Consider the following 24379-nt stretch of genomic DNA (forward strand, 5'->3'; position numbering starts at 1 on the left):
GGAAGAATCAAGAATTGCTATATTCACTTTTGAAAGATCTAGTCTGTAATGGCTGGAGCACAGCTGTCTGTGTTCCTTATTCTCTGGTAATTAATGTCACTGAGAAGTAACATTAATCCCACATACTGACAGGAAGCAAAGGAGCAAGGCTGCCATTTATGCCCTTCTCTGCTTCAAGGGGGGAAGCTTTGAGTCTGACTTGATTCAAGAGGGCTGAGATAGTAACAGGACTTGGGAAGGTGATTCTCTCATGTCTGAGCTGAGAAATGAGAAACAAAATTCTGAAGTGGACCCATAGTAAAAACATTAAATTTGTCATTCTCAGTGATGGCAAGGATGGCAGTCCAGCACCTAAATATAGCTGTGCACTGCTTATTGGTTCTGAGATATGCTCCTCCTAAACAGGGGTGTCTGAAATAAAGAGAAGTGCTTTCCCAGGACAGGCTTTTCCCCACTAAACTGCATCCACAGGGGGAGCACAGCCACCCTCCCAGAGAGGGCTCCAGTGAACATCACAAGTCTCCAGCTGAAGGCACAGGATGGAAAGTGCTGCTGAAGAGTCCACCCAGAGAGAAGTGGCACAGGGAGATCTGAGGGCAAGGCTTCAGGGGAGAGGCTGTGAGAAAATCAAAGAGAACCAGGGAACTACAACATCCTCAGCCAGAAACACTGCCAGCTTCCTAAGAACCACCAAAGCTCCCTTACCTAGAGGCATGCAAAGGGAGTGCCTTCAGCCTTTCTGTAAGCCAGCAGTCTCTCAGTGCAGGTGAAAACACTGCTTACTAGTGATTAATAATTAGTTTTAGAAACACTAAGCACTTAGAATAATTTTGCACTGAAGCCATTTCAAATCTCATCTCCCAAAGACCCCCCAGGTTGCTTGGATTCCCAGAAAGCACACTGTGCCTACAGAGCAGTGCTGTTTGTCATGCACAGTAAGTCACACCACATTTTCAACCCTCCCTGCAAACATCAGCTTGAAAATAACTATGGGCAAATGCTCTGCAGTTCTGATTTTGTAAGTCTGGACTCCACAAAAGCAAACATTGCCCCCATGTAGGTGTGGACCACTTGCCAAGCATGAGGTGTCAGACCCACTTGCTCCCTCTGGGGCTGATCAAAACCCAATGATCTGTGGTTTGATCTCATTCCATGTTTGTCTGCAATAAAGGCACTCACCTTGTTGCCACCAGTAAGTTTACTCAGCAGATCAGCACGAAGGAAAGTCAGGAGAGGAATTTGCCAATCTAACATAGTGATGTTTCTTGAGTTTCCAACAACAAGCTTGCAAAAATAAAGGGCTGATCATAGCCCTAAAGCAATGCTCAAGATGTTCTGTGCTCCCTCTGTGTCACCAAGGGGTTTCTCAGAGAGCAGCTCCACACCAAGTGGATTCCAATGCACTGTTCAAATTGGACACACAGTGAGTTGACTCTCCATGCCTGAAAATGAACTATTAGACAGATGCACTACAACTTTCCATCCCTGCCTCTCAGTGCCTTATGTCAGAGGGTCCACAAATTCTTACCTCTTCAGACACCAGCTAAAAATTAGCTTTTCCATTCTATTGATTTCTAAATTGCATTAAAAAGAACACATTTGCAAACCTTCCATGTCCAGTAGTGATTACAAAAGTCACACATTGCCCTACAGCTATCCTTCAGTTCTGAGTTGGCCCTCCAGAGACACACCCACGTGGTTTTGCAGTCAGGAAACAATAATATAACCAGCTAAAAGATAAAGCTAAGAGAAAGATTTGACCTCACTAGTTATAGATAGTCAGAATGCAAATCACCATGGAAATCTCAGCAGCTCATTATGAAGGGTGCTAGCTGAGGGGATGCAGAACAGCCAAGAGTGATAAATAGACTCCACTGAAGCTCATGTGATTTGTACATTATGAGTTTTTGTTGATACAGCTGTAGATGATACTGTAAGAGCTTTTTAAAACCCCATTCCCTACAGTCATCTCTGTTTTTCACTATGAAAGCGAGTAAGAAATTCTGGAAGATCTCATTTTCAGAAACTAGCCATGTCCCAGGAAAGTAGATTGGTGTTCAGGACAAAAATCCAGCTGCCTTTAAAGAGGATGTGTCACTGGCCAGAGGATTTGCCATATAATTATTTTGGATTCAATAAGGAGAAGAGCAATTTGTGTTAACCTTTTACTCCAGTTCAAGTTAGGCACGTTGAGGTTCCTCTCCAGGAGAGCAGAATCAGCAGTGATGCCCCATCCAGTTGAAGGTCTTTGCTTTGTGAATACAGCACTATTTAAGGTGCAAAAATTCAGAATTTCTCTAGCTCTAGTAAGGGATACCTAATATAAACGACCAAGACTGAAAGTTTAAAGGAATTCTTGAGTTGTTCCCAGTGTAAAAGGAACTGAAGGTGAAGAAAAAGGACTGTCTATCTCCACCAGTCAGTGTTCTTTAATTCAGGCTTTCAGGAGCAATATCAAACACCTCAGTGAAAAGGCTACAAGGAGAAATTGCTACTTTATGCAATGAAATGCTGTCATGATTTTAAAAATCCCAGCTTAATCAGCAGAGACACAATCTGGAAGTGCGGTTCAGCTCCTAAGGATTTTTTTTGTCATCTACACAGAATGGTTCACAGTCTGGGAAATAAAATATTTTTAAAGTATTCTCTTGCAGCTAAGATTGGCAGGTGGGAAGGGCACCAGAGGACAGGTTTTCAGAACACATTTTTCAAGGTTCTGTTCAAATTCTAAGCCATTCCTACCTCCCAAGGCAGGTACATCACATTGAATCACTTTTTTCATAAAATGCACATGTAATTCTGGAAAATGAAGAGTACAATAAACCTTCATTCTTAAAGATACTCTGCTGTGAACAGTTATCTTTTAATATGCATCAAACTGATTTAAGTGTTCTTATATCTCTTCCAAAAAAATGCCTCTGACAAATTTTCTTTTTGCCAACTCTTGATATTAATAAATGGAGAATCTTCTTAAGACTATGATTAAGAAAGGAAAAAACCCCACCAAAACCTTAATTTTTTCCTCTATTCATTTATCAGGTTATTAACATTTGAAAGGCTCATTCATACTCTACCAGTTGACAGTGATGGGGTCAAATTTTTTTTTTAATTTTTTTTTAGTGAAACCTGGTCCAAATCCAACAATGGGATCGCTGTGAAGTGAACAGAATAATATCAAACTTGTATCCCAGCTTGGTCTGTGACTGGGAAGCTGAGAAAGCAGTGGGTATCATTCACAATTGGAGCAAAACAATTTAATATCTCCTGGACTCCTTTCAAAGTTACTCTAACCAAATTGATACCTATTGCAGAGAGGCAACAAGCGCTGAGAAAAACACCTCTGATGACTACGAATCACTGTCTCTTTCCCAGATCTCTCATTATATGGAAGACAACCACGAAGAAATATTTCCTTTTCTTCCTTTCTCAAAGGTCAATAGTTCCAAGCTAAGTCACTTCATTTGTGCAAATATATAATAGGTCCTCCTTTTTTTTCAGAGACACACCAAAGCTAGATTAAATCAAAATGCAGGGTTTTTTTAAGGATACAGTGCAGTTTAAGGAGCATTTCTTCCATGAATTCCAGAAGATGTATGAAACTAACTCAACTATAAAAAGACTTCATGCATTTCCTTTGCCTTTTGACCATATTTAGGAGGAAAAAAATTATTATAAAAAGCAGGTGACAGTTTTGTTTAAGTTATATAGACAACTAAAACTTCTGACCCTCTCTGGTGCTGTTTACATGAGACTTATTTCAGTGTAAAATGGCATTTCTATCAGAAGTTACTTCCAGGACCAAGAACTCTTGCCATCAAAACACACTCTTCTAGAACACTTCATTTCAGAGTGCCCTTTAACAGCATCATATATAATCCCACCACTCACAGGAACCAAATGAGAAGTACTTCAGGGAATGGAAAATATATTATTATTATTATTATTATTATTATTATTATTAGCTAATCTACATTAATTTCATGCCAATACTGGAAAACTTATTAGCAACTGGTCAAAGTACACTGCTATATAAATTCTAATTGCAGCTTCCCAAGGCATGCATTCCTTCACAAGTATATCATTGTACATAATGAAGATCACTTCATTTGCATGCCTTAATATCTCAGGAATTAGGTAATAGGAAGCCCACATGACTGGACAGAAAGTTGCATCCTTCTGTTTTAAATTTGGTGGTTTATTTCCTTTTCCCTTGCAGGTCAAGGGTCTGGTATCTGTTATTTTGCCCAGTTAATAAAGTTTGTTTCTACTCTGAAATCTGGCAGCCCTAAGTCTAACATTCACCTTATTAAGAGCAAAAAGGCTTAATCAGTTACAGACATGGGATTCACCTCGGAATTGCTGAGACACTCCTGGAAAAGGAGCCTTCATATCACAAAGCCAAAAAGGCAGCGAGCCCCAGTCTGTGCGCACATTCTCCGCTCAGCACGTGCACTGCCATGAGTGCTGCCTGCAGGAGCCTGCCCTCCTTTTACCCTTTGAAAAGAACTCTCCCATTAATCTATTTTTACTGATCATCATGAAAAGCAAATCGTCTTCCCTGAAACGTTTAGCTGGGTAGCAGCAGCAGCCCAAGGTAACAGGATATGGATTCTTCATACAAAATACTCTTGTAATTATTGCCTCTGATAGTCAGCAGTGAATACAAGAGCTATTCTCATTTTAAACTAATTAACCGTGAAAAAATGTCAGGCTCTTGTTATCAATCTCAATCACTCAGCAGGAGCAATACTTACAGATAAGGTCAGAATTTACTTCCACTGTCAGAAGACAATGTCAAAGGCATAGCATGCTATGGGATGGACCAGAGAAGACATCTTTGCAGAACTAATTCCCAAATTCAGCTTCTTTGAGTGTCCTTGCTGGCAAAAAAAAAAAGCACTGGCAGCAGCAGCCACCCTGGCTCTATGAAGTTTCCTGTGCTGGCAAAAAACTGCAATTTTCTGGGACGTTCATGTAGATTTTCAAATAACCTACAGCTCATAACAAGTTTGAAAACCCTCTATCTGAAGGAAAACTAGAATACTCTTCCCTTTGAGACCAGAAAGTAGTGAAATCACAACCTTTCACTTCTGACACAGGCAGGGAAGTTCTGTCTGTTCTGCAGCACTCCCAAATATCTGTATTTGTGTTTCTGATGCAAGCAAAGAGCCATGGATTAGCTTTAAGCACAGGCATAAGATGTCTGAGCTTATTTATGGGCTGTGGCCAGTCTGAATTCTGAGCATCTTAGAGTCACAGATGACTTAGAACCCCATACACCCAAAATCCAATATGTGGAAGTCTGAGAAAAGACAAAACCAAGCCTCCCAGGTCACAGGCACCAAAGAGAGTAGTCATCATGCCAAGAGCTTTTCATGGCACATTATAAGAGCAAGCCAGCACAGCAGTGGGCTGAAAAATTAAAGGTTGGATTCCCATGCAGTGGTATAACTCTGAGCAATGCCAGGTCCCCTTAGAGAGTTTCTGTCTCTGGTTTTCCTGGATGTGGGCCTTTGCTGCCTAAAAACTTTTTAAAAAGTAGCATAGGGTTATTTGCACACGGAACAAAACATTTCTGTGCCACTCAAAATTATTTTCATTGCTGTCCCCAAGCATAACTGGTAGTCTGCTGGTTTCAGTAGAAGTGTAAGAATATTAACAAGTTGTAATATTTACTCTGCTTTATAAGTTAAATAAAATATCATACCCAGTGGGCATGTATCTAAAACCCAAAAGAGCTTCTTAACAAATTTGTAATTTCCGTCTAAGCTGATTTTTTAAAACTTCTCCAAGACATATTAAATATTTCTGTCTTTCCATAGCCAGAAATAAATTATCATTGTACACTTATTCTGTGCCACAATGAAATGTCAGAGAAAGCAGATTAAGTTTACTTACTTATTATCATGACTTGGACGGTTATTAAAACAAAATGCTCTGTGGAGAACTCTTTAATGGAAAAGGCAAAGTACACTGAACACAGTTTTGTTAGATGTACTGCAGATCCCATGCATCTCACAGCTTGGATCCCTTGGTACAAATAGTTTAAAATGACTAAGTTTTTTATTACAGTGGCCTGATGGTAAAGTGACCTACAATTCACTGCATTTCAAGGACTAATTTGCTATGCAATCCCCTCCCTCTCCTGCAATCTTGTTCTCAGGGTAGAACAGAAACTGGAACTCACCCAAAGCAAACACTATAGATATTTTTTGGCAGTTTTTATAGCACAAGTTTTATATGGAGACTACATGCTAGATGCTGATGCAAGCATTCTGCAGTACATGCAGTCTCCAAGACCTTCAGTTCTTGCAGACACTTATGCACATACATAAAGGAAAGTAATTTCATTAAAAGCGGATGTACTGTTCTAATGAAAAATACTCTGTCCGTCCCTAAACACTGCAAGATTTGCAAGCCTACCATCCTGTGGAAATCTGGGTCAGACCTCAGGAACCAAATGACCTTCATTTAATTCAGGAAAAGAAACTGTGCTCTCTAGGGGAGCCCCCCTTAAGTTCTAACTTCCACTATTAATCAGGGAGAAGTTCTCATGACCCGTAGAAAATCTCAGAGCTGTTTAATGGCCATGCTGGCTAGACCTGCATGGGCTAATAGCACCATTAATGAGCACTGTGATAACTTGTTCTCCTCAGCTGCTGAAGATACTGGAGCACTCAGTAAGGCCAAGCCCAGCAGCATGGGCGGATTATCAGGAAGGCTGGGGCAGGAGCAGACCCTCTATTGACACAGGGTTGGAGGCTGCATGTTCCCACACTTGTGGAAGCTGTCAGAGAGCCACTCAGCATGCCCTGTGACAGGGCAGGTCCCTGGGGATGGGCAGGGAGTGCAGGAGCTGTAGAAAGCGTCAGTGAAAATGGACAATGAGAGAGAAAGTCCCATCAAATGCCCTTGGTTGAAACATCCCTTGCGTCTGCCAACAGGGATTGCCACTCAGCAAGATACTGGACCATGCTAGCAAAGGGGTTTTCCCAAGGGTCAGGCTTTGGGGAGAGGTGGGGCAGTGTCCTCCTGCAGTCAGACCCATTTAGTCACTCTCTACTAGGATATTTCTCAGGAAATGAAATCCCCACACATAAGGAGGCTAAACATTAATAACGCCCAAGCAGCAGGCAGGTATTACCACATTTCAATGCTGAGGATGCAGGGGGTTGCCTCTGAATCCCCCAAAACATATGTTATGTCTGAAAGAGTGAATCTCTGCTAGCATTTATCCTGTGAAAGTAAAGCAGGCTGTCCCTGCTGCCAGCAGTGCCAGGTTGGACAGTCTGCTAAAGCACAGGAAAAAGCTTTGGTGCCTCATGGCTTAGAAATGGTTTCTCTCCTAATCTCTGGGGCACCAGGGCTGAATACAAGAAATCAGACAAGCTGCTTCTGGTCTCCACACCAGCTGCTCTCCACAAGGACAAGCTGGTTCTCACCTGAAATATCCACTGCTTTCCATAGGTCCCACCTGAAGATTTTGGTGCCTCTTGCAAGCAGGCTTATAGGAGTTGGCTATCGGAGCTCAGCTGTGGTACAGACACCACTGTGAACTTCTAATGTTACAGACATGATGGCAGCATTGGAAGCTGTCAGAGAAACCCAAATGAGAATCCATTCCAAACAAGAGTCCACAGAAAGACAGAAACATTTGTAAAATGCACGTGCTAGCAGTTACGACAAGATTACTTCATTTCTGTCCTTCAAGGATATGGTGAGAAGTTAATTATGATAATGTACTTTAAAATGCTGAAAATGTGGCTACTGAATTCCTTATGTGATTTCAGTCTCAGACATTTCACTAGACTTTGGAAAATAACATATCTTTAGCAGGGAAGAAGATGTGATAATTTATTGTCCTGCACTACACAGTGAACATTAAATAAGCACAGTATCTGCAAACTTAAAAGGTCAAACAATCAGAGAATCTGCCTGAAATTAAATTATTACAACTCTGTAGAATACATTTTTCTATAGTAGCAACAAGCCTTTACTCACAAGGAAAAATTAATCATAGAACCATTTAGGTTGGGAAAAACCTTAAGGCCATGGAGTCCAACTGCAAACCTAGCACTGCCAGGGATATTATTAAAGTTAAGAAGTGGGCAAGTGTTGAATGCAAATCAACTGAAGACATATAATTTTAGCACTGGAAACCACATATATTGGAACCAGAACACTGGAAGTGACAAAATGAGTGGCAGAAGACACAACACATTAACAATCACAGAAAACAATGTAATTCTAAATAAAGCTATAGACGTGAGAATAAAATAAGAGAGAGACAACATCTAAAATTTAGGATAACAGTTTAAGAAATTCACTGAACTACTTGAAGAAAGATATATTTTCAGCATCTAAGCTAAAGGTGCCAGTAGACCATGATTTAAAAAAACCTGTAAAGTCTGTACTTCTAGCTGTGAGTTACTGAGTTCTAGAAAAGTAATTCCCAGGAAGAGTGACATTCACTCATTTCTGCTATTTTGATACCAAATTACATCATGAACTGTTGAGATATTATTTTATATATTTGAAAGATTTCATCCAAATGGAGCAGTAATCTAATTTTGTAATACTTACAAAAAGAATTTTCTGGTAAATTTGCATCATTTCTACAGACCTTCTAACGACTGTGGAGTCTCTTGTTCTCAGTCAAGGTGAGTTAAGAAAACTCAGTGCTGATGGTTATTATTAATGAGTTTTCAGCATAGAGGACAAAAAAAAAAAAGGACAATTCTATTTATTTGAAAAATAGGGTAGAGTCCTTGTAATGCTTCAGTTCTATTGAAGTAGGAAATATATATTAAACAGCCAAAAGCCTGTAAGGGCATCCATTTATTTTACTGGAATTATGTACACATTTGAGACTACCAAAGGCCAGAACAAAATAATGAGACTTCTTACTGCCACTGGACTGAACTTCATGTGGAATGATTTACATGACATTTACATTTTTTCCCCAGGATATCAATAATCCAATGTTAAAGACAGAATAGCTGCTGGTGAGTCCCACCTGCCCTCCTCAAGGATGTGAGCATTACCAGAAGTCCACTTCTGAATAAATGGAAGCACAAACATCAGCTCCATTCTCTGCAGCAGAAACTCAATTCTTGCATAAATACTTCTTAACATGGATGTCAAGGGGGACAAAGACTTCTTTTTCTGCTGAAGTTCCTCCTATCTAATTAGAAGATCTGACAGCTACATCTTATCTGATATTTGCCTCAGAAATGCAGTTTCCCATCAAGGCTCCTTTTTCCTAAACTATCCAATTCTTTAGCTCTGAACAGATTAAATACCCCACAGAATTTAAAAAAAAAAAATTTAAAAGTTGAGTGAAGAAGATAGGAATAGATAAATCCATTGCAAAATACCCCTGATCATCTTGCCATGAAAACTCCACAGTGTCACCACACATTAGAGAAGCTACAAGAAATGCTACTTTTTCCCTTAATGGACTAGATATAAAGCTACAATTCATGTTTAAGTTATGAAATACATCACTGGAAATGACAGCAGAACACCCATGTGTTCTGGTTTGGGATCAGTAATGTGTTTTTCTGGATTTATGCACTCCATGAAATGAGGGGTTTGGTACACACAAGGGACAGGGGCAGCTCCAAGGGATGTATTTCAGTCTGTCCTGTATTTTTGGAAATCCAGTACTTCAGCTTAACTCTTGCCCTTCCCGAGTGATCTTTGTGGAAAGATCATAGTGAGGAAAAAAAAAAAAACAAAACAGCTTTTACAAAGCAGCTAAGAAAGTACATCTTTTCTTAATGTCACATTGTAAACAAAGTCATTAGAAAAGACTCTGTAAGTGGGGAAAAAAAAGATTGATTTCTTGTGTAAAGTTTTAATGCACTGAATCCAATCCCCAGAAAAACAAAATCAATATAAACACAATCATGTTTGGAACTTTCTACTTATGTAATGACATTAAGTACTCTGGAATTTACATTGTATTAATTTTGAATGTGATGACAGCTTTAAAGAAAAGAAAAAATTCAGATGTATATGAAATACATTTTTTAAATGATGTATCTTTAACACTTGAATGCATACTCTGAATTAAAACCGTGCTGCAAAATGTATGTCTATACTTCAGAATAGATTTTTCTGTTAACGGGTCTGAGTTTCAAATATTGTGTAACAGGTATGTAAAAATTTCAGCCCTGAGAATCAAATATCTCCAGCTGTCCTTTAAGCATTTAGAAGTGCAAACAGTTCACATCATAGTAATAGAAATTATAACCAAATAATGTATGTGTGTTTTTCACTGGAAACAGCTGTGACAGGAAAGACATGTCTCTAGCTAGACAACAGTAACAAAAAGAAAATAATATTCTAATTCCCTACACCAACACAATACATTTAGGTTTTCTCCTGTCACAGAAGATTTACTAGCAGAAATAGGGAATAAAGAGCAGAGCCATGATTCCAACAATTCTGTCAGGCAAAGGAGAGAGCAGGTGACTATACAAACGAACAGCTGTGTCATTTCAGCATCCTGATGCAAGTAGGGGGATTTTCCTCTGAGCAATAGGTCTGCATTAAAGTTTCATAAGCTTATTTTATGCTAGTCAGAAATGACAATGCACAGTTCTACACGGCTACAGGTCTTCTGGACATGAATGCAGCCAGTTATTATTGACAACAGGATTCTTGAATTGCTACAGAGATTCAGCATTTCATTGAATCACTGGTCATCAGCCATCAGTGATGATGGCAGGCTAAGAGAAAGGAATAAAAATCTGTGCACAGACCTGATCAGACTATGAGAAACAGCTTTTATGAGGACTGTGGAAGAAACACCACAGAATAGTTTTCAGGTTTATTTAGGACATTCCACAGCATTATGGCACATGTGCATGCACACTGAAAATGTGTAGTTAAATAGCACAGGCACGGGGCGTTGGGTGGAATTGCTGCTCAGATTAAAACTATTCCAAATCCTCCCTTTTGCTCTGTAATTCCACAGTCACTGATGCCTTCCCAGTTCAGCAACAGAGAGCCAGGATCAGGAGCCACAGGTGCTGCAAAACCCCAGTTCAGCCCCAGATGATTCCTGAGCGAGGAGGGAGACACTGCCACAGCAGGGGACCGCACAACACGAGCTGTATCCTAATGCACATGCACAAGGGGGAGGCATTGACCAAATTTTATGTGCTAGAATTAGGAACTTGAAGGCTTGTCCTTTACTTTGGGTGCAGCACACGGCGGGTTCACATGGCTCAGGAGCTGTGCCAAGTCCCCTGCAGTGACTGATCCCCCAGCCCTGGGGACAGCCGGGGGGTGGCACGGCAGGATTTGCTGGGGCACTGACTGAGCCCATCCTGATGGCAGCACAGGTGAGAACCTCAGCTCCCCCAGCCCTGCCATCCACCCCTGCACTCACAGGCACACATCCAACAGAAAGCACCTCCAGCTCCTGGCCTCTGCTTCCACAACCGAAGAGCATCGTGTCTTCTGAACAAGCTCCCTCAAGAACCAGGCTGTTTCACAAAAGTGCTTTTAAAGTACGTACAAGAGAGACTCCATCAGAAACCCCATAACAAAAATTCATTTTCTCTCTTATTCTGTACAGCTCCTAACCACATTAGAGTTTGTGGGGGGTTGCAGTAAAGCTGCTTTTAAGGTCCCCTCAATGACTACAGACTGTGACAGCTTTAGAACTACATTTCTAAAGCTGCATTTCTAAAGCTGTGTGAACTCTTGTGCCCAGGCAGGTGCCAGCTCTCTGTACCTTCAGGCAGCCACACAGCACAGCAATGACAATAAACTGGTTTCTGGATATGTGTGCTTTTGACTTTCATAACTTTTAGAAACAAAATGCATAGATTGAGGTAAGAGAATTGTTAATCAAGTGGGAAGAAATGGCCTGTCAAGCTTTCTGAAGAAAGTTTCAGAGCTGATGAGCCTCACATTGCAAATATCACCCAAAAAAAAAAAATTAAAAATAAATTTTAAAATAAAATAAAATTTTAAAAAGCCCTTTATGCAGGGAGGTTAGGAGCAAAATACACAACAATGGTAACTTCATGGGAAATTCTCTTCCCCCACCCGCTTGATACCCATGTTGCCACCATGGCTTGAGTTAAAATAATCTCCCTGAGAGAAAGAATCTCAGCATCAAAGCTTTGCTATTACTCCATGAGACTGTGTTCACTTCAAACTGCAAAAATAACTTGGATTAAGTTTAACCCATTCTTCTATGCTACCATACTTCAGAAGAGAAGGGAATGAAAACTCCTCACAGCCAGTGTAAAATCTAGAAAAGAATCAAGCTCCAGGGTGCTAATAGCTATTTTACATTAAAAACAAAACAAAAAATCACTAACCTCCCCCCTCCTAACTAATTATCATTAAAATCTCCCCATTATTATGGCATGTTAAAAAAGATCAAGAGAGTAAGAAATTTATACCTATGCTTATTTTTTGTTCCTTCACAATTGTTACCTAGATGCAAAAGGGAAAGAACCAGAAGTCAGGAGACCGATGATTAACATAATTACTTAATAAAACCCCCAAAAAGGAGAGTAACCTAGAACAAGATACTTTCATGCACTGAAGCCTTTTGTCTTCAAAACTGTGCAGAGTGTAAATTAAGGGATTATAAATTGAAAGAGAACAACTTCCACTTTAATACTTTTTTTTTTTTTTTTGCCTTTGGCACAGGGACATGAAAACAGTAGAGAACTGGCCCTGCTTCATTTGGTAATCAGGCTGGTAAAAGACAAGTTTAAAAAAAAAAAAAAACAGAGCAGAAACAAAGCTTTTCAACTTCCCACTCTCTGATTTTACACAGGAGCTGCAATTCCACCGATTCCTGAAGAGTCAAGATCAATTGATGCTATTGAAGCAAGGGACAGGTACTGGATGCTGGAAGATGCTTTCATATTTTATCCCAGAGGCACCATTGTATTATCATCAGTCAAAATAATTAGAAGAATTCTGATGCTGGCTAAAGCATCATTTCAAATAAAGCAAATTTTCCTAAATAGCACTTCTTGCACCTGTGGAGATTTACCCTCCCAACTTCTAGATGGTCTTAACCAATTTAAAGCATTTTTGGACTTCTCTCTTCTGTTCCTCGGGTCCCAGGACTCAAGAAAAATGTAACATTCTCTCAAAGTGAATTATTAACTTGATAAACAAAAATCAGGCCTTATATAGTGCAATTAAATTGTGCAACTCATTATCACAAGATAGCACTTAAATGAGAAGCGTAAAAAAATAGAGATACAGGGCACTGCAAGGCTCACCAGAACAGCAAGATTTAAAACAGGAACGTTGATAAATTCAGGAAAATATCATCTCCCAGGCTTCAAGGTCTCTTTTTCTACAGTTGTTTTAGAAAGAGACACTCTTAACAGGTGAATCCAGGAGATATGGTCTGATACTACCTAGAATCTAGCTTTTGGGACTCTGCCTTCTCAAAAGAAAAGGCAATATTGGGATATGGTTCTCTCCAGCACGGCAAAGATTGCCTTTACCCAAGAACCACACCAGTAAACTAATGGCAATGTGAATTTTTCTGGAATCTCTCTGGAGAGATTTACTCACTAAGCACAATTCTGCAAAAGTCTTCATTTTGTTTCTGTGGCAGTAAAGAGCATCATCTTGATCTTACACCATTATATATCTCATAACTGAAGAGAATGATGGCTTCTGATAATTTCATACCTATTGTCAAGGAAACACGAATCAGATCAGCAGAACTGCAATCCCAGCTCCACAGAGCATCTTCAAAGCTCCCCGTTTTCCAAGCAGTTGGTTTGCCAAAGCAGCCCAGCTCTGCACACTGTGCCCAAAATGCGCCCTGACACCCTGGGCTCTGCTCCACTCCCTGCCACAGGAACAATTTGCAGTTTTATCAAGAAACTTGCTTCTAGGACTGGCACATGCTTTTACAATCCTCAGGCATTAGCTGCTGTTCTGCCAGCAAGGTCAGGCATCCTAATTACAGGAACTAATTTATTTCTGATGTCTCCTTTCTGGGACCCAGCTCGATGGGGACGGGAGCAGTCAAGAATTAACGAGACTGGCTTCAAACACCAGCACTGAAACCACACTCTACAAGTACAGGTGTTCCTCCTCTCTGCTACCCAGTACCTGCCAGACAAAAAGGATCTTTGCTGCTGTATCAGAAATGTCATTTTACAGACACTTCAAAGGCCTCTAAAATGCAGTGGCCTCGCTGCCCAAGTTTCCCTGAAGTGTTCTGGAAAAGCACAAGTGCTGGAGGATGCTGGTTTGGGGCAGTGTGGAATAAAAACACAAGCTGATTTATTTCATGAGAAGACAGGGGGAAAAAGAAAAAGAATAACATATAACAAAAAGGGAGGAATTATAAGGAGTAATTAAGATTTTTTTTTTTAATAATTAAGATATAATCAATATCACAAATAGGTTTGGATACAGTTAGCCCTCCTGGCTGCCAGGGCACACTGATCCTCATATTTTACTATAATAATACAAAAATAATGGTGTAAAAGAAGTAGTTGGTCTGGAAACACAAATCTTAAATCTACTTCCAAACTAGTTTTGTTTGTTTTCCTTCAAATAGTTAATGGCAACAAGAAAATATGAGTTGCAGAACTAACAGTACTGGTAGGTTTGTGACTCCAAAATGTGTAACACATTTCTGGCACTAATGAAAGCTTTGTTATATTTGGGATATTTAATGTAAATTCCATGAAGAACTCAAATGCTAAGCACATGATGAAACATTTCCCTTACGGACACTAATTGGGTTGCTTTCCTTTAATTAGCCATCTGCTTTCATGGAATTCCTCCAGATACTGTAAGTTGAATATCCATCTCTCTGTCAGGTTTTAGTAATTTGACAACAGGTTAAAAAGTTATTGGGTGAACACAGAGGGACAGACTGACAATGTCTCCAAAAAAATTGAATTGCCTCAGGAAACAAGGCTAAAATAGATGCATAATTTATAGTTGCTTCTGAAGATGGGGCCACTGTCAAGCTATAATGAAGAGCTCATGAGTTATTTTGATTATTAAAAAAAAAAAAAAAAGAAACACATCAGGGGAAAGGTATCAATGCTTCAAACATTTGTGGATTTCTGAGGTGCTGGAAGAGCAAATACTGCTCCCATGGATGAGGAGGGCTACTGCTGGATGGACAGATGAGTTAGGGGGTGGAAGGTCAGATGTCTTAATCCTTAAAAAAGTTCAGTGGAAGTCTGATGAAATGTTCAAATAAAATGTATCCTAAACTCATCTTTACCTCATATAGCCCACACCAAGGTTCTTTGCTAATCCCCAATAAGCTCAAAACAGCCATTAAAATTTGAGAGCAATCTTGCACAGTGCAGAGGATACTATTATTATCTGTGGTAACCCACACTGACTAAGAAATGCTAAAAAAACCCTGCAGTTCATAATAGTTTAGACTATGGCACCATTGACGCACATTTTTCATTTTTTCCCCAGCAAAATTAGAACTCTGATAGGCAACAAGAGACCTCTTGCAGCTGAATGGAAATGCTGGAGAGAAACATGGTGTTTCTACCAGCTGGCAGGTCAGGCAAGTGTTCTGGGATCACCTGACTTTATCTTTCTGCAAAAATATACTTTAACTCAAATATTTCCATGTAGCTGCACTGGAGATGTTAACTCATTGGTCAAAGTTAAGAAACACACATGCTGGGGTGTGGGCAACAGCCTACACCATCCTTTGCTTTAAAATATGCCATGTACTTTGACTTTCACAAATCCAAGCCAATCCATAGGATCATTGCAGCTTTGTCACTTGGTGAAAAGGGGAAAAAATATAAACTAAATAAGGTGAAAGAAGCAACCATTGCACAACTGTCACTCTAAAAAAAATAATTCTGTCTTGCAAAGGAGGAGAAATGCCAGAGTTTCTCTGTGAGTTCTGGTAGCTCAGCAGTGCCTGGCTGGCTACACTTGCAGCACAAATGGGTTACACAGAGCAGTGCCAGTGCAGCACACCCAGAAAAGGGACTGCACAGAGTCCAGCCCAGGGCTCCTCTGCCTCACAGCTGGGTTTGTGCTGGCTGGGTCCACAGCACTGCACTGCCTGCTGAGACTGCTCCAGTGCCTGAACCCACATCACACCTGATCACCCTGCAGTGACAGAGTCTCTCCCTTTATTAACCCAGTTTAGAGGATGACTAAATCCTCATTTGTAAGGCAGACCACATCTCTTGCATAAAGAGATCACTGCTAGACAGCAATACCACATACCCAGTTAATTATGATTTTTGTAATTTGGGCTCTAATGGTTTCTTAGTCAGAAAGCAGTTATGAAAAAGCTTTGGAACATAAATACTGCATAAATTTTCATAACTTAAGACAAAAAGTTGGTCGATGTTCTCTAAAGCTGACAAACTGCATGCTACAGTGGTTAGAAAGAGTGCAGAGTTTATGTACAACCTGCATGGAAGCTCATATTGCTCCTATCCACTTCTTACAAACTGGCAATCACAGATGGTCTCATAACAGACTTGGAACAGAAAATAGATCTTTGCATTTGGAATGTGCAAGTTACACTTCTACATTAACAGATTTGTAATTCACAGTATGACATTCAATGAAGGAAGACATGGTAAGGGTGTTGTACATTTTAACATACTTACATAATGAGCAATTATGTTGAATATATTCAAAAATAGAATTTATGTAGGTTGGGAGAAGTCCACAATTAGTAATAGTTTTCCTTTCTAGAAGTTCTGATACCTTGAATGGCTTACATGGATTTTTTTGGTGTATTGATGCTAAACAATTTTCATACAACAAACAGTGAACCCAACCTGAAAAAGTAACAATTTTATTTTGGAAATGACATCATGAAATATTGTGATTCTACAATACTTGACAGAAGCATTGCTAAGAAGTGCTTTATTATAGCGCATAGTTTTATTTTTCCAGATTTATTAATCTCAAAGCTTCCAATTTTTTATTGTTGTCAGGAACAAAAATAAGGACCTGCTCCTTTTTCCTTCTTAGAAAAAAATTAAAAGGACACAAGTTCTACTACTCTTGAAATACTGCTGTGGTAGGGAGGTGAGATGGCCTGAAGAAAAGAGGAGTTACTCAGATGGATGAAGGAATGGACAACCTGGTGCACCAGTTCCCTGGCCCCTCATTTCCTGCTACATTCTGCAATGCCACAGTCACCTGCCCAACAACCACAGCAGCAACACCCAGTTTAGAATCAATATTTGAGATGTTGTTCAATTCTAAAATTGTTTTCTCAAACTCTGGGCCACCCACATGCACTAGCCAAGCAGAAGAACAAGGAAGGGTGTGATTTTGTCGATGGAAATGAAAAAGCTGCCTTTAACTCTGCTAATCTCTGGTGTCAATCATTCCACCTCCAAAAGTCTTACCACGCTGCACCTCAAGGATGGAGGAGTATATAGAAAATTTGTAATTAATCCAAACCAATGTCACATGGAGACAAAGTGACCTTATTCCAATCAGCGAGAAAGGCAATATAAAAACCACCTGCATCTGCAGCCACTTGTACAAGCTACTTACACTATAAATCATTTAGTCAATACTGATTCATAACAAACAGAGCTTATTTTGGTTTTGTTACTTACAGCTTGAGCTTGTAAAATCAGGCACATGCAGACAACTCACTTGAAGCAGCTTTCGATACTGGACCTCTTTTAATCTTCAGTTTCCTGCTCTGCCCATCACTGCAGCTATCAGCACCTTGGTTTGAGGTTTATTTTAACCACAACAAAGCAGCTTTCTTGCTTCTCTTTGTATGCTCAAGTGATTGTTATGAGCAACCATTTTAAATACTAATACTTCAATAGTTTTTTGGGGGGGTTTTTTGGGTTTTTTTGAGTTTGATGTTGTTCTTTATTGCACAATTGAGGACAATGATTGGCAAGGTCCTTACAGGACCTGCACTAAAACCTGAAGTGATGCCAGGGCAGCTCATTTCCATGCCATGGTAGCTGTCAATCATCCCAGAAAGTGGAATTGGTTGCTTAGCCAAGACTGGACTATTTTTATGTCAGAAGCCGAAGCAATGTGAACCACTCTGGACTGGCAGCAATGCTACTTCTCTATGCTGAGGAGCTTATAAGTCACACAGCCACCATCCATTTGTCATTTTCTCAGGTCAGAAGACTGCTTTGCAAACAGGATTTAGCCCATGAGTCACTACTTGGCCTTCTGTTCTCTAGAAAAATCAATTATCAGTTCAAACAATCAGTTCAGCCTTTCCTCTGTGACTCCAAAGCCATAGGGAAAGCACCTTGGATGCCTTTCTTCCAGAGCAGGAAAAAGAGAAAACTTCAGCAGCATTATTGCCCTCTTCACCCTTTCCTCTTTATCAAGTTCTCCAGTTCCAAAGTGCAAAGAGCAAGAAGACCTTGGCTTCTGCAGCAATGGTCAGTATTTATTGCCAGGGCCTCCTGAACACTGATGATTACCTCAGAAGAGATAAAACTATATATTAAAAATTATGTTTGGCTTCTGTGCAAGCAGCCCCTTCTGCCTGGGAAGCAAGAATGAGTGATGTACCTCTAAATAATCCCCGTGAATAACACTTTGCAAGACTACTGAAAGCATATTAGGGTTACTCAGCACAGCTGGGAAATTTTTCCTCTCAAAGTTGAGTATATTCCTCAGTCCATTCAAAAGTGTCCCAAAACAATGAAGGACTTGTACAATCAGACTTTCATTTCCCCTCCCAGCAGAGATGCATATGGAAGTCACATATAGAAATGTTTTCCAAATTAGCCAGCAGTAACATCACAGAGGCTTCCTTAGCCATGTTCTTCATAGCTGCAGTCACATTAGTAAACATAAAATGTACTTTCCTAAGTTAAGCCAACTAATTTAGGACTGAAAAATTGAATGACTCATTTCACAAATGTTTCACATTCATTTCTCAACATAATTAATCCTGAAGAAGGAAAGCTTCTTCTATAGTAGGTATTAGTATATTTAGTATCATATTTGTTTCTCCATCCTTTGCATACTCAGTTTTATATCTCTTCCACACCAAGGAAAACAAATTGAATAACCACAATAAAATGTTGGTGTCAGTATAAGCCTCAGTTTGGAGAATGGGGGAGTTTTCAACAAAACTCTAGTCTGGTTAGAGATCTCCTCCATGTCCCTGGTGTCAGCCCAGAATACTTTGTTCTCTACAGCTTCAAAGATTTGTAGATTTTCATAGATGGAAAACAGACATCACATGCATGCTTACCATAGGAAACAATTGTGGGGGCACCCATCAGCCATCCCTGCCATCCAGAGGCAGCAGATGGATTCTCCCCAATGGGACAGAAATCCCAATTAATCTCCACAATCATACATCAGAAAAATACAATTAGAGACAAATAGTTAAGCCTGATTTCTCTGCTGAGTGTTGAAGTTCAGGGAAGCTGGACAGTCAGCAAATACAGAACTCCACGTTTGATTTTATCAGGGATAGTAGAACACCACATCAAACAACCAACACACCAAAAGCAACCACTTCCCAATGAGTCTGACAACACATTTGGGCTGCAGAACGAGTACCAGCATCCTGCAGGGGTTTATGTGCATGTTGAATCATGAGTGCCTGGAATTTGCAGTCAGGAGTAGCAACAGCTAATTTTTGTGGAGCAGAGTCAGACTTCCCTGCCTCAGGCACTCCCTGTATTGAGTCCTGCTCCCACATTCCTTGAAAGCTGAGGCCATGGCACAACTCAAACACCAGCAGCTCCCCATCTGTGTGCAATAAAATTCACACAACCTGGCTCCCAGGAAACCCTGGACATACAGAGACTGAGACTTGTTTGCCTCATTCGCTTTTAATCAAATTCTGCTGTTTGGGATTTTATTATTATTATTTATAGTTTTCCATCATTGCAAATTTAATTTCTCTGAGAAAATTTTTTGTATTTAAGACTTCCCTAGATGCAAGACTTCTGTCCACCAGAAATTGGGGTCAAAAATTAAAAGTGCAGTCACCTTTGAAGCAGGTGCTCATGACTTCTGTTGTGCCATGGCACTGTCAGAGATTTCTGCTACTGCAGAATTCTGGCACTTAGTATCTGTGCCATTAATAACAGTAAATTCAAGTATTGGACAGTAAATTCCTGAATTAGACAGAAACATGTTTTTGACTCCCTTATGCAAAGATCTGTGGACTGTTTTATGAGTGTCAATTTTGGGAATAATTTTGAGTTGACTGCAAACTAGGATCACTAGACCAAGAAGAAGGTAAAGGCTCCTTTTGAAAATCTAGACAGCTTTAAGAAAAGAGAAATTTGTTTTAAAAACAATACAATAACTTTGAGACAAATTCACTCACCCACAGTCAAATATAATTTCTGTTTGTTTAACATGCTCTCACCTTACCATCCAGAATATCAAAAACCTCACTTTCAGATGCATGTCTGCACGTTAGCAAAAAAGATACATTTTTGCACTAAATTTAAAATTCTTTCCATGCACTTGGGAAATAGGAAAAATAAAATAAGTACACAAATACTTGAATGCAATAAAACACCAGAACCAAACAAATTTTTTTTTAGTAACCACTTAAACCAAAGCAGAAACATTGCTAGCCACCAATTTTTCTCCTTCTGAATGTCCTTCTGGACTCAGTACCATGAGATTAGGAAAACAAGTCATTTCAGAAAGATGGGATCACTCCTCCATCCCAAGTGTGTTTCCCTGGCTGCTGTTTGACTGCATGCTGCCAAGGAATTCTCTGCAAACATCCATACAGCTGCAGATCTCCAATAGGAAACACAGATGGAGCTGAAGCAGGCAAGGCAAAAATAAAACCCCTACAATGTCCCTGCACTCAGTGCTGGGGAATTTGTGCAACACCTCCCCTGGTGCTGCTGACACTGGCACAGCAGAGCAGCAGGAGGCAAACACTCGAATTAATGGGCACAGCCTGATTTTCCTGGGAGTCTGGTCTGTGACACAGGATTACCCCTGCTCTGGAAGCCCCTCCACGTTCAGGCCACTGACCCCAGCATGAGACCTCTTGCCACTGGAGTTACTACAGAAACAGCATTAACCAGACAGATCAATCCACCCATACAGACTTTAAAACAGGAGAGGGAAAACTGTCAAGTGATTTCAAAGACTAAAGTGAGTTTTGATTTGGTTTTAATCAACAGTTCAGCTTGGAAACTGTTACCAAGGAAGGAAAGGTTTGTGAGAACAAGAACTGCATTTTTTGCATTTAGAGCTTTTCCTTTTAAAAAGCAAATCAGAGAAACAGAGGCTCTCTTGTGCTTCCATCACCCCTTATAACCTTTCTCAAGGATTTTACATCAGATTGAACCATTCCTTTATTCCACTGATTCTCCCACAAACCATACCCTAAGCAGCCTTCCTCTGCAAGGCCCAGCCAGTAGGAAGGTGCTTTTTTATGGCAATATAAGTTTGTACAAGGCTGTTATCCTGTGACAAGCACAAATCCAGTCTAAGCAAAGTACTGACTGGAAATAACTACTGGAAAGTTATCCAGTTTTTAAGGCAATATTTTATATAATAGTAAGATTAAAAAACAAGTAATATATCCAGCTCAAAGCTATGCCAAATGCAGAGAGATAAAGCATACAGACAAATATCACTGGCTTCCAGACAAGGCTGGTAACTTTTTTCTGAGAGCAATTCTGATATTTCAAAAGATTTCTGAATCAGAATAAAGCCTTAAGGATGCCTTATTTCCTGCAGGAGCAAAATGTGAGTAATAATCTTCTGGAAACTGTAGGAGCTTTTTCAAGTAAATAAAGCACTTTGCTCTCCCAGGAACACGTGCATCCCTCATCTCCCAGGACAGCTGTGTCCAGAGCCCTGACTGTATTTCACTGGATCAGGATCTAGACCTTGAACACAGTGGTGTCAACACTGACCCTCAGCCCCACCAGACAAGCTGAAGTAAATCTGGCAGGGTTTCATGGGAAGTTTGTGTAAGCAAAAGAATTTTTCTGCAAAATATCTTCAGAGATTAATAAACCTTAAATAAAAATAATAATTTGAAAAAAAAATCCCAAAGCTTTAAAGCATTTTCTTGAGAAACTAATGAGAATTCAGATTTGAAACTTGCTTTCAAATCTGGTAAAGTTCTTGGATTTTCTAAAATACTGCAGAAAAAACTGCTCTAAAGGAAGCCACCAATCAAGCATACATCCCAATTCTTTCAAATACAGACCACTGAAATCCATTTGCTACAGTCCTGACAAGGAATGTCAGAGTGCCTTTTTGCAGAAAACCCTCTAAGGTTTGTCCAGAGACACTTTAATCTGTCAGTGTCCATTTGGGAAGATTAGTCCATCAATCCCCTCTATACTGAATCTAACATTAAATGCTTTTTAATGTTAATGTTTCTCTCCCACTTTCTTCCCCTTCTTGCCCAGAAGAGAAGCACAGCCAGATACTTCTTGCTACTCTTACTAAGCCCATTTCTATATCCCTGTGGGATTTTTTTCCTATTCCCATTTCCACCTTGTTTCTATGCTTGAATACCTCTCCATTTACTGTGTGTGCACAGTATTCCTCAACAGGGCTGTGTTTGTGTTCTTTACCTTGTTATTGCAAGAGTGACACCTCTTGCTTGCACTCACTACAACAAAATTGCACTTTAATCAATAAGGTTGTTCCTCTTGCAGCCTGGCACATTATCAGGATGACCCCCAAGAACAGCAGAAAATATTCTTAATTTGTCCCTGGGATGAGGTGTTCCCAGGTTCAACTGCCTTATTTTTGAAAGCTCTTATCTCAAATCTCAGCTTTCCCTCACTGTTAAGTGAAGAAACAAATAGATAAACTTTCTGAGGCAAGAGATCTGAGGCAAGAGACATTTATTTGGATTTATGAAGATTATTTATATCTGCATATGACAGACCTACCCCCAGCAACGACATTTTGTATGGATTTTTGTCTTTTGCTGTAGCTCATTTCAAGTCCTTTCTCCTCTTCCTCTTTGATGCAATCCAAGATTCATCTCTAGATTCCTTCCACCAAAAGAGTAACTGCTCTCTGCAGGTTGGAAAAATTAAAAGGAATAGTTTGATGAAGTCAAGAAAACCACTTTGGCTACAATCTTTTCCACACAGAGGAATCATGTGCCTCTAACAGGAGAAAGAATGTGCAGGGATACTGAACAATAAGTAATTCAGAGTTCAGAGCCCAACCTGTAACTTTATTTTGCAAAGGGGTCTCCTTTGCAAGATTTTTCAAGCACAGAGAGTAGAAGTACAGCAAAGTTTCCAACACTTTATAGCAGTCCTGGGGGCAAAGCTGGTTCTGCTTGTCCTTCATGTTGCCCATCAGGAAAGTTATCAAATGGTGGGAAAAGGCTTTAATGTCCATGTAATACCTGAAGGCATCACACAAATCTAGTAAGTCTGACTGCAGAAGTGAGAACAGAGAGTGCTAGCACATTCTGCAGTCAGGTCACTCCAGTACTCCAGAAAATCACACTTCTTTCAGGTCCAGGTTTCTTACAACTGAAATACAGTCAGAGGTGTGATCTGCAGTGGCAATTTACTGCCAGACACAAAAGCATCAAGAATGGAACAAAATAAAACAACGGGGAAAAAACCTCATTTTTCTTTTTCTTATTTTGGAGGTAGCCAGGATTATTACTGCTTTATCAATTTATTACTGCTTCTTCCTTTCTTATCTGCTGCCAATGAATCACAAATTGCAATTTGTTTGCTCTAAGACACATATTCAGCAGAAGAGTTGTCAAACACTGGCACTGGCTGCCCAGGGAAATGGTTGAGTCACCATCCCTGGAGGGCTTTAAAAGAGATGTAAATGTGGTATTTGGGCTCATGGTTTAGTGGTGGGCTTGGCACTTCCAGGTTAATGGTTGGACTAGATGAGCTGGGAGGCTTTTTTCAACATAAATGACTCTATAACCCTACAACTACAACTTTGAAAATGGACTTTCCTCAACTCCAGGTTACTAGGAAGACTTTGTGGCTGGATCTACTCTCAAATATGACACAATGTAGGTCTAAAAGAGCTGCATCAAAGGCAGAAAAAGGGGGCAGGCACAAAAAAAGCCCCTAGAGAAGGGATGAAAGCATCCCTGCAAGCAGCATGACAGCAGAGAGCTCTGCACACCTGGCAGAGGGGAGAGGCTGCATTCTGCAGTGCTGGGGACAAGTCACATCACACACACATCACAGCTTCATTTTATAGAAGTAGCAGCACTCAGCTCCTTACTGCAGTGTAACAAAGCAGAACATGGCTTATCTTACATCTGCAGCCTCCAGGCTGAGATTTCAGGGTCTACAACTCCCCCTCTGCTTTGTTGTGCTGGCCAGTTCTTTGAAGCCCAGTATGCAGCTCAGAAACCAGCTGCTCAAAAGAGTCCCCAGACTTTTCCCAGAACTCTTAC

The sequence above is a fragment of the Catharus ustulatus genome, chromosome 14 (genome assembly GCF_009819885.2).
Source record: "Catharus ustulatus isolate bCatUst1 chromosome 14, bCatUst1.pri.v2, whole genome shotgun sequence".
Lineage (NCBI taxonomy): Eukaryota > Metazoa > Chordata > Aves > Passeriformes > Turdidae > Catharus > Catharus ustulatus.